Raw genomic sequence first — 18192 nt, 5'->3', positions numbered from 1 at the left:
ACTTAATTTAGGCGACACTCATCATCTCTTGTATACTTTTCACTCATTTATCATCATTAGTATACCATGTCTCATCCCAACTCATAAACATATTGATTAGAGCAGTTGCTCGTATGAGAGAGCCAACCTCTACCTGTTGACATACATATATATGTAAGTACCAATTATATATTCAATTATATGAATAAAAAATAATCATATCATCTTATCATGTATAAAGTATTGTATATCCAATCAATAATGATTGATCCATGACATATGATCCACATAGATCATAACCTACACAATCCTAATGACTTTACATGTATAGAAAACATGTTTCTTAGAATGGATTTCATGAATGGATCAACAACAATTTCACATGTAGAAAATTATTCAGGATCATTTCCTCTTTGTGCAATAATATCTTTTTTAATATTATTCTTGGCATCTAGATGTTTAGCTCTTCCATGATATTTCGGATCTTTTACATAAATGGTCAAAAATTGACTATCACTAAAGACTGTCATTGGCTCAAAAACATCATTGACTATTCCCAAGCTTTGCAAAAAAATTTTCAACCATACAACTTCTTATATTACAACTAAACAAATAGTAAGCTTCCATGGTTGACAAAGCTATACAAGTTTGTTTCTTGCTTTTCCATAAGTTTGCACCATTAAGAATGAGTATTTGGATGTTGATTTGTGCTCATCTAGATCACCTACCCGAATGGTATGTGAATAACCCACTAAACACAATTCTTTGCCTTGATAACAAAATGAATAGTCCACAGTGCCTTTTAGATATCGAAGAATTCTGCTTACTATTTTCCAATGCATCATTCTAGGATTTTCTTGGTAACGACTCACCATCCCAACAACATAGTAGATACATACATATATATATATATAGCCTTGTACACATCGTAGCATACATTAGACTCCTTACAGCACTGGAGTAGGGAACATTAGTTATTTTTATCTTTTCTTTTGGAGTCTTTGAACCCATTTCTTTACATGGGTTTTCACCTCTTGCAAATAAAGTGTCAATGGGATTGCAATCTTGCATATTAAATCATTCAAGGATATTCTTAATATAGTGCTCTTGTAAAAGAGTTACTAGTTTGTGAGAACGATCACTATGGATCTTTACTCCAAGAATGTAAAATGTTTCTCCCGTATCTTTCATCTCAAAAGAAAATGACAACCATCTTTAAATGGTTTGAACAAATTCCAAATCATTTCCAACTCTAAGTATATCATTCATGTATAAAGATAATAACAAATATTTATCTTTAGTTCGCTTAATATAAACACGATGGTCCTCATCAGTCATTGTGAAAACATACAAAGTTATTGCATAACGAAATCTTAAGTACCACAACCTAGATGATTGTTTAAGGCCATAAATCAATCAATTTAACTTGCACACTTTGTACTCTTAGCCTTGGATAATTAAATCTATTGGATGTTCCATATAGATTTCTTTATTCAACTCTCCATTAAGGAAAGTTGTCTTAGCATCCATTTGACGTAACTCTAAATCCATAGGAGCTACTATAGCTAGAATGAGGAGAATTGAGGCAAACCTAACTTCTAGTGAAAGGTTTCCTCATAGTTTATACCCTTTTCTTGAGTATAACTTCTAACAATTAGTCAAGCTTTACAGTTTTCAATGGATCAATCTACTTTTCATTTTATTTTAAGAACCCATTTGTTCATAATAGTTTTGTTTTGTTTTGTTTTGTTTATATATATATATATATATATATAAAGATAGATCAACCAAGTCCCAAACTTGATTTTTTTCGCATTGAGTCCAATTCCTCTTCCATTGTTTTTTCTCTATTCATCCTTAGTTGGACAAGTAAGAATCTCTTGAATTGACTTAGGCTTAGCATCATCATATTCAAGGTTTAAAATATCGGTAAATATGGATATATTGTTACTTGGATTTTATGGATATATTGAAAATATTGGAGAAATATCGATGAGGCAAAAATTATTCAAAATTCACGAGAATGCTTGAAAAAACTAAAAAAAAATGATAAAATAAGTAAGAATATATATATACTAAAGTTATTTTTTAAGTTGTACTTGATATAAGTACGATTAAAGATAATATTTATCAAATTTTTATAAAAATAAGCTTAAATTCCTTTAATATATTTATATTCATTTATTCTTAAAATTTAAAAATATTTTTATTAAAACATATTTTATTACACTTTAAAATAAAAAATAAATTGATTTATATAAAATATTTTATTTGAGATTTGATTTCTAAAAATTTATTACAAATATATGGTGACAATTTTTCTATTAACATTAATTTATTTAAATAATTAAAGTTATTAATAATTTATTTTATCAAATTAATTTTAATTTATAAAATATTAGGACTTCATTAATTTTTTTTATATTGTAGCAATTTTTGAGTAAAATTATATTTATAATATTTTAAAATAAAAACATTTAAAATTAAATAAAATTAAACGGATAAAAATAATTAAGAATGAAGTGTTAGTAATTTTTTAAAATAACATTAATGAGATAAATATAAAAAGTTGTTAAAAATAAAAAGATAATATAAAATAAAATGATAATATAGATTTAAAATAAAAAATAAATTAAAATTTTTTAAAAAAGATAAATATTTTTTTTAAAAAAAAGCTTTCAAAAAAATCTTTGATATTTCCCCGATAAATCGTTGATATATTCTATATATTTGCTAATATATCTGATGTATCTTTGATATTTTGACATTTCCTTTGTTGCTTCGTGCGTCGCTCCACGCTCAATTTTTTCGTTGATTTTTCCCCTCCAAATCGATATATTGTTGATATTTTGCCGAAATTCCCACCGATCAATAATCAGTGCCCAATATTGTGTTGGGTACCACCAATATTTGATATATTGACGATATTTCGCCAAAAAAATCTAAAATTTTAATCCTTGATCATATTGAGTGACAATATGGACTTCCTTTTCAATCTCAAATCATCGTCGATGAATAATTTATCAAGAACTTTTTCTCAACATCGACTTTTTTTTATTGTACTTGCTACAAGTACTAGTTCACTCCCACTCGATTCAAGCATCAATCATTGTTCAAGTGTAGATCTTATGTCGAGATTCATCATTTCATAAAGATGTAAATCCCTATCAATCTCACTTGTATGTGGGAAATCATCCTCTAAGAACGTGACATCTCATGATTTTAATTTAATTACTGTTCCATCTTCATGCTTACCTATGAACACATACCCTTTGAAGTGTTCATCGTATCTTATAAAGACACATTTCCTTCCTTTAGGACTCAATTTTCCATATTTATGAGAAGGATTGTGAATATAAGCCACAGACCCCCAAGGTCACAAATTGCTAGGATTAGGCTTTCGGTTATTCCATAACTCATATGGAGTAGACAGAACAAAATTTGAGGGTATTTGGTTAAGTATATGAGAAGTAGTCAACAATGCGTCTTCCCAATATGAAATAGGAAGATTTGCTTGAGCCATCATTGACTTAACCATGTCTAACAACATTCTATTCCTTCTCTTAGCAACACCATTTTGTTGTGGAGTCCTTGGAATAGTCCATTGTGTACTAATACCTTATTCATCTCATAAATCTTTGAATTGTTTTGATAGATATTCTTTACCCCGGTCTGTTCTTTATATTTTAATATTTTTGTCCAATTGATTCTCAACTAAATTAATGTAACGTCTGAAAATGTTTCTGACTTAGAGAAATCGGATAAACATGACCGGACGGAGTAAAGTCATCTATAAAATGTGATAAAGTACAAGGCCCCATACCTTGTTCTAATACTCATGGGATCATAGATGTTAAAACAGATCAATTACAATGGTGTTTTAGTTTTAGTTCATTTTCTGAATGGTTTTCTTGTAGTTTTATCAACTACAAAACATTCACAAGTTGGCATATCAATTTTACTGAATTGATTAAGAAGATTGTCTCTAGCCAGTTTATTCATTCTTTCTTGTCCAATATACCTAAGTCTAGCATGCTATATGATCACATTATCACACGCATTTCTAGAAGTAGTCATTAACGAATAATAACTATCATTAGTTTCAGACAACACATAGTTATCAATGTGAAGAATCATAAAACCATCCAAAATAAATCTAGAACCAAAGTATGTTGTTCCTAAATACAACTCCATTATTGAATCATGAAAATTTAAACTGAAACCTAAACTAAGAAGGATTAATACGAAGACCAAGTTTCATTGAATATCCGAAGTGTTAGCCCAAGGGTTCTCCTAATAAGATTTTGATGATAACAAACCATAGTTAAGTTACTAATTGGTTTGAATTATTAAGAATTTCAGGTTTTAATTTGAAAATTCATCAAAGGACCTAATGGATGCAAGATCAAGACATTTTATCATATGAAACATATATAAGGTGAATGCATGGGTGCACTTAGGATTTACATATCATTTCATGCATCTTTGAAAAACTCGGTTTATTCTTTAAAGTTACAGTTCCATCAAAACCCAAGTTTTATCAAATGAACCTTAGGTAAATCACTTGAAAATTGGTATATTAATTTACCTAAAGAGCTTGCCTAAGTGTTAGAAGAGAAAAGAATAGAAAAAGATAGGTTTTTGGGCAAAAAATGGTGAATCAGTTGAGGCACTGGCTAACCAGCTCAACCAACTAGGGGTATCGATCGAATGATTCATTTTTCCCAATTGAGATCCGGTCGAGAGGAGCAAAAAATACTTTCTCTCTTCCAGTAACCTTTCCTTCTCGGTTGAAGTATTTGCCTTCTCGGTCGAGGTCCGGTCAAAGGTAACGGTCACCTGCCAAGCATTAAATGCTCCAATGGCTAGTGAACCGATCGACCCTCAGCTCGACCGGTTGAGGCTCTTTTTTGGTTTTCTTGGCTCCCAAGGTTAGAAACCTATAAATAGAGAACTCCACTTCATTTATGAGTAAGAGAATACCTGCATTTATTTGTCTACCCATTTGTTCTTGCCTTCAAAGCTTTCATTCCTTTCTTGGGGTATTAAATCTTTATTTTCATATCCTTTAGTGCACCTTTGTGATTCATCCTAGCCTTAAGTTGTATTTGAGCTATTGTTGAGCTAGGTTGAGAGATTCATTCTTGTTAATTGAGTGTTAAAGCCTTCAAGTAAGTTGAAACTTGAAGAGATTGTGTAAGAGCCTATTGTAGCCGGAATCCAAGTGTAAAGGCGATTAGAAGCTTGGTTGAAGCTTCAAGTTAGTGGAACCCTCACTTACTTAGGAGTTTGAGCAGAGTGGACATAGGCAAGATAGTGTCGAACCACTATAAAATCTGAGTTTGATTTCTCTAACTCTATCTCTTTTTATTTGCTCATCTTGTGCTTAAACTTGTTGTGTTTGAAAAGAATTTTTTTAATCCCAATTCACCCTCCTCTTAGGTGTTTTCTCTTTTAAATATTAGCCTTTATTTTCTCAATTGGTATCAAAGTTAGGCCTTTTGTTGAAGACTTAATCGTCTAAGAGGAAATGGCTAATCCATCAAGCTCATCTCACATTGAAAGTTTTGCAAAAATTAGACCTCTATTTTTTACGGGAACTGATTATCCCTATTGGAAAACTAAAATGACTTGGTTTTTACAATCAACCGATTTAGATGTATGGGACGTCATTGAAGATGACCTAACTTTTCCTCAAAACTAGTTGATGGAGTCATGGTTTCAAAACCTAAGCAAGAATGAGATGAGCGTGATAGAAGAAATTTTCAATTAAATGCTAAGGCCGTTTATACTTTGCAATGCTCTATGGATAGAAATGAAAATAATAGAATGTGTCAATGCAAATAGGCTAAAGAAATTTGGAGATTCCTTGAAATAACCTATGAAGGAACAAATCAAGTGAAAGAGTAAAAAATCAATTTACTTGTTCATAGCTATGAATTGGTTTTTATGAAAGATAATGAGACTATTGTTGAGATGATCACTAGGTTCACCGACATTGTCAATGGTCTTGAAGCCTTGGGAAAGACCTATAAGGAATCCAAAAAGATGATGAAGATCTTGAGGTCACTTCCATCAAAGTGGCATACAAAGCTCACCACAATTAAAGAAGCCAAAGACTTGACCAAGCTATCTTTGGAGGAGCTCATAGGCCCATTGATGACATATGAGGTCAATTTGGCAAAGAAGCAACAAGAAGGTGAAGACAAAAAGAAGAAGAGCATAACTCTCAAAGCTACAACTAAGGAAAAAGAAGAAATTGAAGAAGATGAATATTTAGCCCTCATCACAAGAAAGTTCAACAAATTCATGAGGGGTGAAAGGTTTAGAGGAAGAAGGTTCACTTCTAGAAGATACCTTTCTAAAAATGAATCTTCATCTCATAGTGACAAGGAGAAATGGGAAGAGAAAATAGACTTGGTGTGTTTCAAGTGCAAGAAACCGGGACGCATTAAATATGATTGTCCTTTCTACAAAAGTGAAGCCAAGAGGAGAATGAAGAAGGAAATGATGGCCACTTGGAGTGAAAGTGAAGAATCCTCCGAAAAAGAAAAAGAGAAAAAAGTGGCAAACATGTGCTTCATGGCAATAGATGAACTTGATGAGGTAAACTCTAACCTTAGTGATGAAGATATGCATAATGCATTTGAAGAATTGTATGAGGATTTTGAAAACTTAGTTTGAAAAATGTTTCTTTTAAAAATAAAATTCAACAACTTGAAAAAGAACTTGGAAAAGTAAAAGAAAATTTTCAAATGTTGAAACTTCTAAAACTCATCTTGAAAAAGAAAATGAGATTTTAAGAAAGAAAAATGAATGGTTGACCTCCTCTCTTTCAACATTTTCTTGTGGACAAAAATATTTTGAAATGACTATAGCTAGCCAAAAATGTGTTTTTGACAAACAAGGTCTATGATTCAAATCTTCAAAAAATCAAAAGTATTTTAAAAACTATTTTGTAAAGGAATCTACAAGTGCAAATCCTTCCACTACTTGCAACTTTTGTGGAAGAGGAGGGAACATTAGTAGTACATGCCCTTTAAAAAATGGTTCTCAAAAGAATTCAAATTCAAAAGCTAAAAAGATTTAGATTGAAAAATCCAAGGTCACTAACCCTCAAGGACCCAAAAAGATATGGGTACCTAAATTAACTTGAGTTTTATGTTGTAGGGTTCAAAGAAGGATAAGTGGTTCTTAGATAGTGGATGCTCAAGACACATGACTGGAGATGAATCAAAGTTTTCTTTCCTTACAAAGAAAAAAATGAGGATATGTTACATTTGGAGACAATGCAAAAGGAAGGATCATTGGTATAGGCAACATTGGTAATGACATATCCTCTCTTATTGAAAGTATTTTATTAGTAGATGGTTTAAAACATAACCTTTTAAGCATTAGTCAACTTTGTGAAAAAGGTTTTAAAGTGATTTTTAAAGCATCTCATTGCATCATCAAGGATATTTAAAATGATAAAACCATCTTCATGGGCCATAGATGTGATAATGTTTACGCTATAAATATTTCAAAATAGGATGGCCATGATAGATTCTTTTCAAGCATGCATGATCAAAGTTGGTTGTAGCATAGGAGGTTGGGACATGCTAAAATGGACCTCATTTCTCAGCTTAACAAAGATGAACTTGTTAGAGGCCTTCCCAAAATAAATTTTCAAAAAGATAAAATTTGTCAAGTTTGTCAAGTGGGAAAGCAAATAAAAAACTCTTTCAAAAACAAAAACTTCATTTCCACATCTAGGCCACTTGAGTTGTTGCATATGGATTTATTTGGTCCCTCTAGGACACCAACTCTTGAAGGAAAATCTTATGCATATGTTATTGTGGATGACTTCTCTAGATACACATGAGTCTTGTTTTTAAGTCAAAAGAATGAATCCTTTTATGAGTTTTCAAAGTTTTGTAATAAGGTTCAAAATGAAAAAGGTTTTTCAATTACTTGTATAAGAAGTGATCATGGGAGAGAATTCGAAAATATTAATTTTGAAGAGTATTGCAATAAGCATGGAATTGACCACAATTTTTTGGCTCCTAGAACTCCTCAACAAAATGGGATAGTTGAAAGGAAAAAATAGAACTTTTCAGGAGATGGCAAGAACCATGCTAAATGAAAACAACTTACCAAAATATTTTTGGGTTGAAGCGGTTAACACTTCTTATTATGTTTTAAATAGAATATTACTGAGGCCTATTCTTAAGAAAACTCCCTATGAGCTTTGGAAAAACAAGAAACCCAACATTAGTTATTTCAAGTCTTTGGATGCAAATGTTTTATATTAAACACCAAATATAATCATGAAAAATTTGATGCAAAATCGGATATTGGAATTTTTCTTGGTTAGTCAACTTCAAGTAAAGCTTTTAGAGTTTTTAACAAAAGAACCATGGTTGCAGAGGAGTCTATCCATGTTATTTTTTATGAATCTAACAATTCTCTCCAAGAAAGAGAGAGTTTTGATGATGATTTAGGTTTAGAGACCTCCATGGGAAGATTGCAAATTGAAGATAGAAGGCAACAAGAAGAAAATGGAGAGAATCCCGAAAAAGAAGAATCACCATTGGCACTACCCTATCTTCAACAAGTGCAAGGTGAATCAAGCCAAGGCCTTTCTAAAGAATGGAAGTTTGTCATCAATCATCCATAAGATCAAATTATAGGTAATCTATCTAATGGGATAAAAACTAGATCATCTCTTAAAAACATTTGCAATAATCTAGTTTTTTATCTCTCAAATTGAACTAAAAATATAAATAATGCTTTAGATGATGAAAATTGGATGATTGCTATGCAGGAAGAGTTAAATCAATTTGAAAGAAGTGAAGTATGAGAATTAGTACCAAGACCTTCAAATCAAAGTGTTATTGGAACTAGATGGGTCTTTAAAAATAAAATGGATGAAAATGCATAATTATTAGAAATAAAGCAAGATTGGTAGCCCAAGGTTTTAATCAAGAAGAAATGATAGATTATGAAGAAACCTTTGCTCCCATAGCTAGGTTAGAAGCCATTAGGATGCTACTTGCCTTTGCATGTTTTAAAGACTTTGTTTTATATCAAATGGATGTGAAAAGTGTTTTCTAAATGGTTTTATAAATGAAGAAGTACATGCTGAACAACTATCCGGTTTTCAAAGTTTCAACTTTCCTAACCATGTTTTTAAACTTAAAAAGGAACTTTATGGTCTGAAACAAGCACCTAGAGCATGGTATGAAAGATTGAGTAAATTTCTTTTGAAAAAATGTTTTAAAATGGAAAAAAATTGACACAACTCTTTTCATAAAAATCAAATAAAAGGATATGCTCTTAGTTCAAATATATGTTGATGACATCATTTTTGGTGCTACTAATGTTTCTCTTTGTGAAGAATTTTCTAAGTGCATGCATAGTGAGTTTGAAATGAGCATGATGGGAGAACTCAACTTCTACCTTGGACTTCAAATCAAGAAACTAAAGGAAGGAACCTTCATCAATCAAGCAAAGTATATAAGAGATCTTCTCTAGAGGTTCAACATGGAGGAATTCAAAACAACGAAGACTCCAATGAGTTCATTCATCAAGCTTGATAAGGATGAGAAAGGTAAATCCACTAACTCTACTATGTATAGAGCCATGATAGGTTCTTTGCTATATTTGATCGCTAGTAGACCCGACATTATGTATAGTGTATGCTTGTGTGCTAGATTTCAATCTTGTCCTAAAGAATCTCACTTAAGTGCCGGAAAAAGAATCCTCAAATATTTGAAAGGGACAATGGAGATAGGCTTATGGTATCCTAAGAGTGATAACTTTGAATTAATTGGTTTTCTGAATGCCAATTTTGCTAGTTGTAGGGTTGAAAAAACACTAGTGGCACTTGTCATTTCTTAGGACACTCACTTGTCTCATGGTATAGTAAGAAGCAAAATTCGATAGCTTTGTCAACGGTAGGAGCCGAATACATAGCAATCGGTTTATGTTGTGCACAAATCCTTTGGATGAAACAAACACTTAGTGATTTTGATTTATCTTTTGAGAATGTTCTATTAAATGTGATAATACTAGTGTCATAAATATATAAAAAAATCCCGTGCAACACTCTAGGACTAAGCATATAGAGATTAGACATCATTTTCTTAAAGATCATGCACAAAATGGTGACATAACACTTGAATTTGTAAGCACAAGATATCAACTTGCCGATATCTTTACAAAACCTCTAACTGAAGAACAATTTATTGATATTAGAAGACAACTAGGGGTGATTTATTTATGATCTAATGATTGCTTAATGAATTCTTGATGAATATACTTTCTGATTGCATGAATTTCATGTCATATGCATCATATAGACATATACTTAGATAATGATCAAATTTTGACCAAAATCAAAATTCTCTTAGCATTGGGCATAAAAAATTGGGGATTTCAACTGAAAAGGGCAGAGGGGGATCACAAAACGAGAAAATGCGCAAAAAAAATTGAAAAATCAAATCGTTGACCGCATTGACCACGTTGACTAGGCTCATCGAGATTGGGGTTTTTAAGTGACTCCGACGCTTCAGTTTTTGCACCGTTCTCCTCCATTTCTTTATAGTGTCTTTGATTTTGGCTTATAGAGACTGATTTGAGTGCGTTTTGGATCGATTGAGGCCTTTTGGATTGGATTTTTGGAAGATTGGAGGCTAGGGTTTCAGATTTGGATTGCCTTCTCTTTCTCATGCACGTCACAGTTAGTCTCAGTTTCAGTTCCTCTCCATTTCCGCATGCCTAGGGTTTCAGTTGTGAGCGTCTCTCTCTCTCTCTACCATCCACTACTCACTTGCTTCTTCCTCTATATGGCTCCTAGACGAGAGTCGGCTACCTCTATGGCATAGGACAAGCGCCCAATTGAGCTGTCTCAACCGAAGGCACACCGAAAGGCGAGGTTTGACACTGCCCTATTCAGTTTTTTGGAGGACTACCAGAGGTACAAGCAACACTTTGCTTAGAGACGAGCAGTTTTGGGTAGAAATATTAATTTTCCCCAATTTCAGCATTTCAGATTCAAGAGCATTTTCACTAGGATGGGTTGGCTACCCGTGGTGACTGTTTCGGAGTTGGTTTTCCCAACCTTGGTGCGAGCTTTTTATTTGAGGGTGAATTATGGCATGGGTGGCCCTATCATTTCTACTATTAGAGGAGTCGAGATCCGTCTGTACCTAGAGAGCATCTATCGCATTTTCGATATTGCTCCGGTTGGACTTAGAGTGTACGAGTCCAATATTTGGCCCACTGTACTAGAATTTGAGCCTAGAGAGACCATTCAGAGGATTTGTGGCTTTCCAAATGCCCAGAGGATGGGCAAACCCTCGGCCCACAACTTGACCGTCATCAATAGGGTGCTACACCATATGATATGCTCTATCTTTCTACCATAAGGCGGACACCGAGATGAGGTCTCTTACTATAAGGCATTCCTTATTGACTCTGTTCTGACTGGGAGACGGATCCACTTAGGGTACTTAATGATGATGCACATGATCTCATGTTGTGAGAGCACGACTCGCGTACTTCCCTATGGCTGCTTCCTCACCAGAGTGTTCAAGGATGTTAGTGTTGACTTGAGTAGATAGACAGACTTTGAGGTCCCCAGTGCTTATGATACATATGATGATCAGTCCATGGGGTGGATGAAATTTGAGAAGGGCCTAGATGGTTCTTAGGTAAGGAAAGTAGAGAAAGCACTTGCACAGGCTCGGGGACAAGGACATGTACATCCTGGAATTGAGGAGGAGGCCAAGATACGAGAGATGAAAGGTGGAGTAGACTCTTAGAGTGGCTTTCAATAGACAAAGCCTAAGCTTGACATTCCTCCACTTTAATCAATAGGTGTTCAGTTTAAGGCTTCCTTTTTTGATCCGATGATGTCTGAGCTGACTTATATAGCGGGTCCATCTACTCATCCGACATTCACTGAGCCTCCTCACACTGAGATACCACCTCATTAGGCACCTTTTGCTCCTGATCATGCTCCTTGGATGGATTTATCTACTTAGATTAGCACTCTAGGCACTCTCATAGAGGAGCTTGCTATAGTCAGTTGATTACTACTCAAAAAGTGTTATTTCATAGCTTGTAATTAACTCTTTTAAACACTTTTGAGTAGTAGTTATTGCCTTTTAACCCAATTAACATGTTAAGGACCCTTTCAATCAATTCTAATCAAAATGTGTAAGTTTTGGTGTTTTTGTTAGTATTTTGATCACCAAAACATTATGAGATTGAGGAGAGTTATTTGGAATCCATGGCAAAGCAATGAAGAGCTCAAATTCATGAAGAACCAAGATTTGGAGCTCCATAGCCCTTTGCCAAAGTCGTTCAAAGTATGCAAGGAGAGAAGCAAAGAGGAGAAAAGCAAAGAAGAAAACAGAGGACAGCAGCTGCAGTCTTCTTTCGCACTTTTAGAGCACTTCCCGAAGTCCATTTTCTACATGCTATATACCATTTCAAAGCTCAGGAAGTCAAGAATCCAATGCTTCAAACAGTGCATGATTTGGAGCTGAAATGAGGAAGTTACAGCCTTTGGAAGATAACTGCTCCAAGCTGAAGAAAGGAAGGCTTCAGAAAAGTGTTGCGAAATCACCATTTTTGTTGCGAAGTGATTTCGCAGCCTTTTTGCACAGTGCTATGGAGTTCCCCTGAAGCTTCACGCCGCGATGGAAGCCAAACACGCCAAGATGGAAGTCCACTTTGCAAAGGTGTTGAATCAGCTGGTTGCTATGAAGAAATTTCGCAGCCCTTCTTGTGCACCTGCGAAATCTCGCAGACCTCACTTGTCACCTGCGAAGTGGTCCTTAGTGCTTCCCGATATTTGTAACCGACACTTGGAGATATTTTTCATTAGATTTTTGTTGCCTAAATGCCCAAATTCTCCTTGTAAACCACCAGTGATAGGATTCCTTAGTTTTTAAGTTAGGAATTTGGCAAAAATATCAAGGTAATAGCTGTAAGTGTAATTTTGGTTTAAAGGGAGCCCGAGGAGCCTGTTCTGAGGGTGTGTTAGGTTGTTGAACCTTATGTAAAAGGAAGGAATATATTTTACAGAGCACTTGCTCTGCTTTTCATATATATTTTTGTTTTTTCTTTCATTTTCATTTTCTTGCTAGCCAAACATTCTCTGAGATGTTTTCTCAGAGGATGAGAGGCTAGACTCTTTGTTTCTTGGAGCTAAGGCAACCGGGTAAGTTTCCTCATGCATGAATTGGAAGTTTTGTTGTTTTAGTTTTTAATGAAGAGAAAGTGTGACCCGTTGATGGTTTTTATCTTTTTAGTTAACTTAAAACTCCTTTTAATCACCTGGGCCAACACTTGGTAAGGCAAGTGATCTCCATCCATGGAGATTCACTAGTTTACCCTTTGCGAGCCTTTGGGAGGTGGTTTGAAGGTAGGATTTTCTAGAATAGCCAACACTTGGTAAGCTTTTGGACTCCAAGGAGACATCCATTAGTTATCTCTTGCGAGCTTGTGACGGGTAATCCAAGGTTAAAGATCACCTTGAATGGCAAGTGCTAGGTGAGAGGTATGAACCATTGCAAGTTGCATCAGTGAGAGGGATTTAGTGCTTGAACCCATTAATGGGAAGCATCTGTACAACACCGGTTGGAGAAGGAACTATATATTAATTCTCTAATGCGAGGAAAAGAAACAAGTGACCGGAACTCCCTTTTTGTATGAGGAATCTGAGCCTAGTGATCTAAACTCCAAGAAACACTTTTCTTTATAAGTAAAATCAGTTACTACTTTTGGTTAGCTTAAAACCAATCCTTTTTCATTCAAACGTCTTTATGTTTTCTTTTAAAGCTAACCTTGAAATGAAAAGGCACCAATTCAGCTTTGAATTAATATCATTTGTGAAGTGAAAACCCATCCCAGTGAACGATCCTAGAGCCACTATGCTATAGTAGCTTTGTCTTTGCTACCCTAGTATATGGTGTAATAGGTTATAAATTTTGTTGATCAATCCCTCAATCAAGGAGCACCAGCTGGACACGAATCAGCTGAGACACCAATTAGGCATGAATCATCAGTGATACACGGTTCTACTCCATGGAGGATCGCATGGATCAGTATCAGGCTAACTTCACTTCACAGTTTGAGTATCTCCTGCACAAATTTGAGCGTCTTGAGGATCGCATGGACCAACATCAGGCTGGATTTTTCTCATAGTTTAAGCATCTTCAATAGAGGATTGAGCGCATTGAGGGTCACCTGGAGAGTCAGCATGAGGAGATGATGGCTTACCTGCGCTCTATGTTTCCATCTCCACCTCCCCAGCCTTGATTTCGTAGAACCCTATTTGTTCATTTTTTATGTTACCAAAAGGGAGAGATATTTTAGGATATAGGAGACTTACATGCATATCATCATTGTTCTTACATTGTCATATCATCACTTGGATCATACATATTGGATTATGATACATTTGACTTATATATGATATGCCTATATGTTTCATCACTTACATTGTTTCTTATTGCAAATTCTTTCTAGCATGTCTTGATTATCTTGGTTTTAACTTCGTGAATTTTGATTGCTGACCCATGATTGGTTTGAGGGGGAGATTCTTCTTCTCCAAGATAACCAAGGTTTGTTATCATAAAAAAAGGAGGAGATTGTTAGCCCAAGAGTTCTCCTAATAAGGTTTTGATGATAACAAACCATGGTTAAGTTACTAATTGGTTTGAATTATAAAGAATTTCAGGTTTTAATTTGGAAATTCATCAAAGGACCTAATGGATGCAAGATCAAGACATTTGGAAGACCTTTTATAATAGGAAACATATGTAAGGTGAATGCATGGGTGCACTTAGGATTTACATATCATTTCATGCATCTTTGAAAAACTTGGTTTATTCTTTAAAGTTATAATTCCATCAAAACTCGAGTTTTATCAAATGAACCTTAGGCAAATCACTTCAAAATGGGCATATTAATTTACTTAAAGACCTTGCCTAAGTGTTAGAAGAGAAAAAAACCAAGTTCCCTCTTCTCGATCGAGGTCCGGTCCAGAGGAGTAAAAAACACGCACTCTCTCTCTCTTCCAGTAGCATTTCCTTCCCAATCGAGGTATTTGCCTTCCCAGTCGACTTTCGGCTAGGGAATGGTCGAAGGTAACGGTCATCTGCCAAGCATTAAATGCTCCAACGACTAGGGAACTGGTCAACCCCTAGCTTGATCGGTTGAGGCTATTTTTTGGTTTTCTTGGCTCCTGAGGTTAGAAACCTATAAATAGAGAGCTCCACTTCATTTATGAGTAAGAGAACACCTGCATTTATTTGTCTACCCACTTGTTCTTACCTTAAAGCTCTCATTCCTTTATTGGTGTTTTAAATCTTCATTTGCATATCCTTTAGTGCACCTTTGTGATTCATCCTAGCCTTAAGTTGTATTTGAGCTATTATTGAGCTAGATTGAGAGATTCATTCTTGTTAATTGAGTGTTAAAGCCTTCAAGTGAGTTGAAACTTGAAGAGATTGTGTAAGAGCCCATTGGAGTTGGAATCCAAGTGAAAAAGTGATTAGAAGCTTGGTTGAAGCTTCAAGTTAGTGGAACCCTCACTCAATTAGGAGCTTGAGGAGAGTGGCCGTAGGTAAGGAAGTGATGAACCACTATAAAATCTGAGTTTGATTTCTCCAACTCTATCTCTTTTTATTTGCTCATCTTGTGCTTAAACTTGTTATGTTTGAAAAGAATTTTTGAAATCCCAATTCACCCCCTGTGGACCCGCATTTTTCACGTGCGTCCCCACTCGATCGGCGAGACTCGCTTTTTATTTGTGAAAAATTAATTTTAGAAAAGTTGGAGTCGCCACCTATTTTATTTTTATTTTGAAGGGAAAATAAAACAAGAAAGAAAAACCCTAAAATGTGACTCCATAATTTTTTGGAAAAAAAAGGCATGTCTTTGAAAAACCTGAGTCTTGGTCCGGGGATCAGGTTACTTATTGGGAAGGTACCTCTAGGAGGTAGCACCCCTCTAAGCCCTAAAAAGGTCTCTACTGACAAAATTAAGGGAAGTGTGGCAATTAATCAGTTAATTATAGATACCTAAGTAGGCTAGGTGATTTTAGAGAGTGGCATGCCAAATACAATCAAATTGCAATAAGGGAGAGTTAGGGTGCGTACCTGAACCGCTCTTCAAGAGCTATCATAAAGCATAAAAGTTAGTGTAGAAATGTAGCACACAACATTTGTTTTATTTAAGCAAATCAGGCATATATCAAGACATCCAAGAATCACGTCAAATGTGGATATGGTCATCAATGGCATACAAGTCCATAGAGTTCCAGAAAATAGATGAGAAGAGAGCGTACCTGGATAGCAAGCCAGTACTCCTCTATGGGAATCAAGAGCATCTCAACAACAAATATAAAATGAATTCAAGTATTTCATCAAGAAGAATCAAAGATCATCATATCAAGCAAGCAGTATTGAAGTGAGTGTTATGAATGTCGGGCCCCCACCAAAGCCCTAATTAATTTCGCATGAGTTGGTTCTATGAATTCCATTGTTTGGAATTATGAAGTTTATTCATGTTTGTTGAAAATCGAGAAAATCACGAAAATAGTTAAAAATCAAAGAAAACAGTGAAAGTGCATACCCGAAATAAAATGGCAGCAAATAGTATGTTAAAATTGGGATTTTATACCTAGATGCTCCTAAGATGGATTTTTTTCAAAGCTGGGAATATTCAGCTGAACAATGGTTTCAAAATTCAATTTAAAACAGTAAATTCCCAATCAAAGAAGTAAATAGAGGAGAAGGTGTATGTAGTAAGGTTGCCATGATGGAGTGGAGTCTGGAGGTTCTGGATAGAAGGGACCGATTCCACTACAAAAGTGTTCAACTGTCAAATGCTTCAACTTAAGAGACATCTTGATTTGTAAGCTCGACTGGCTCTCTTCAACATAAGCCAAATACTGAATAGAAGGTTTAGAATTTCCAGTTTTCTGCATTGAGAGGTTTTCTGCATTCTGCTAGTTTTCAATTGATTGAGCCTTTAAACTTTTACCTCAATCTGCCATAATATAGTTTGATTCATGTGGCTTGTGGTCAAATAAACCATTTTCTGCATACTTAAGCTTCCTGTGTGAAGACTTCATTACTCGGAGAGACATCCTGACTACTTCGAATACATGGTTCAAATTCTGCTGTTTGCTGAGGAATTCCAATAGAGAGCAAGAGTGTTTAGATACCGTTCTTAACTTCTGTCACACACGGAGACTATTTTCTTTCTATCTTAAACAATCTGTACTGAACTTGGTTTTCATCTTTAATGATGGTGTTTGATCTGTATTTCTATTAAAAGCTCTACCAATTCCATAACAGTTCCAGAATTCTGCATCAATTGGTCTCTTAGCTGGACAAACGAATAAAGTCTATATGTGCTTCCTATTTATTCGTCAAGAGCAAACTAAGGATACCCTTGATGTGATAGGCAGCTAGATCAATTTCAATCTCCACAGGTACTGAGTCCTTTTGCTGTCCTGAACCCCATTGCTTTGAGGTCAGTATGCTTGATAGCATTTGATTTGGCTGTAACTCGATTTTCGAGTTCTTAGTTTTCTTTTGCTGAAGCCAAAATTCATCCGCTTCTCAAGTGTCTCTAGAAATTAATCATGCAATCTTGAAGCTCCAGTTTGTCGTGTGTCTTACTCTTCCCACTCACAAAGATTTAAAAAAAGTCTGAGCTACTCGAAGAGCCTGATATCTGTCAAAGTATGTCGAGCTAAAGGTCATGGAAACGAGCCAAATACCCTCCCCTTTCTCTTACTCTGCTTCTGCCACAAATCAGTCGTAAACAAAGTCTGTTCGGTTTCATAGAGTACTAATAACCAGTGTGTCTAGGTGATGCTGGATGCTTTTTGTAGACCAGGGTATCGTATAGAGCAATAGGCACCATTCCGGAAAACTGGGCAAAATTAGGCCCAAGCAATAGCTTGAGTAGAACTTCAGTCCCTAATTTTTCCACGAATAATCAGCAAGTTTCATGACATTCTAATATTCTGTTAACTAGAGTAGTCACATGAACGATGCAAAGTTGGACGAGCTGTTTATTATTGATGTTTACTACAACTGAACCTATCAAAGCGCTACAGCAAAGGCCATCCTCTTTTCCCCCATTTCAAGCTGCATAGTTATCCTCTTTGCGATATCAAGGCCGAATTCTTCACCAGTTTGC

This window comes from Vitis riparia, chromosome 15, assembly GCF_004353265.1.
Source record: "Vitis riparia cultivar Riparia Gloire de Montpellier isolate 1030 chromosome 15, EGFV_Vit.rip_1.0, whole genome shotgun sequence".
NCBI classification, from domain to species: Eukaryota; Viridiplantae; Streptophyta; class Magnoliopsida; order Vitales; family Vitaceae; genus Vitis; species Vitis riparia.
Note: the sequence above shows the minus strand (reverse complement) of the source record.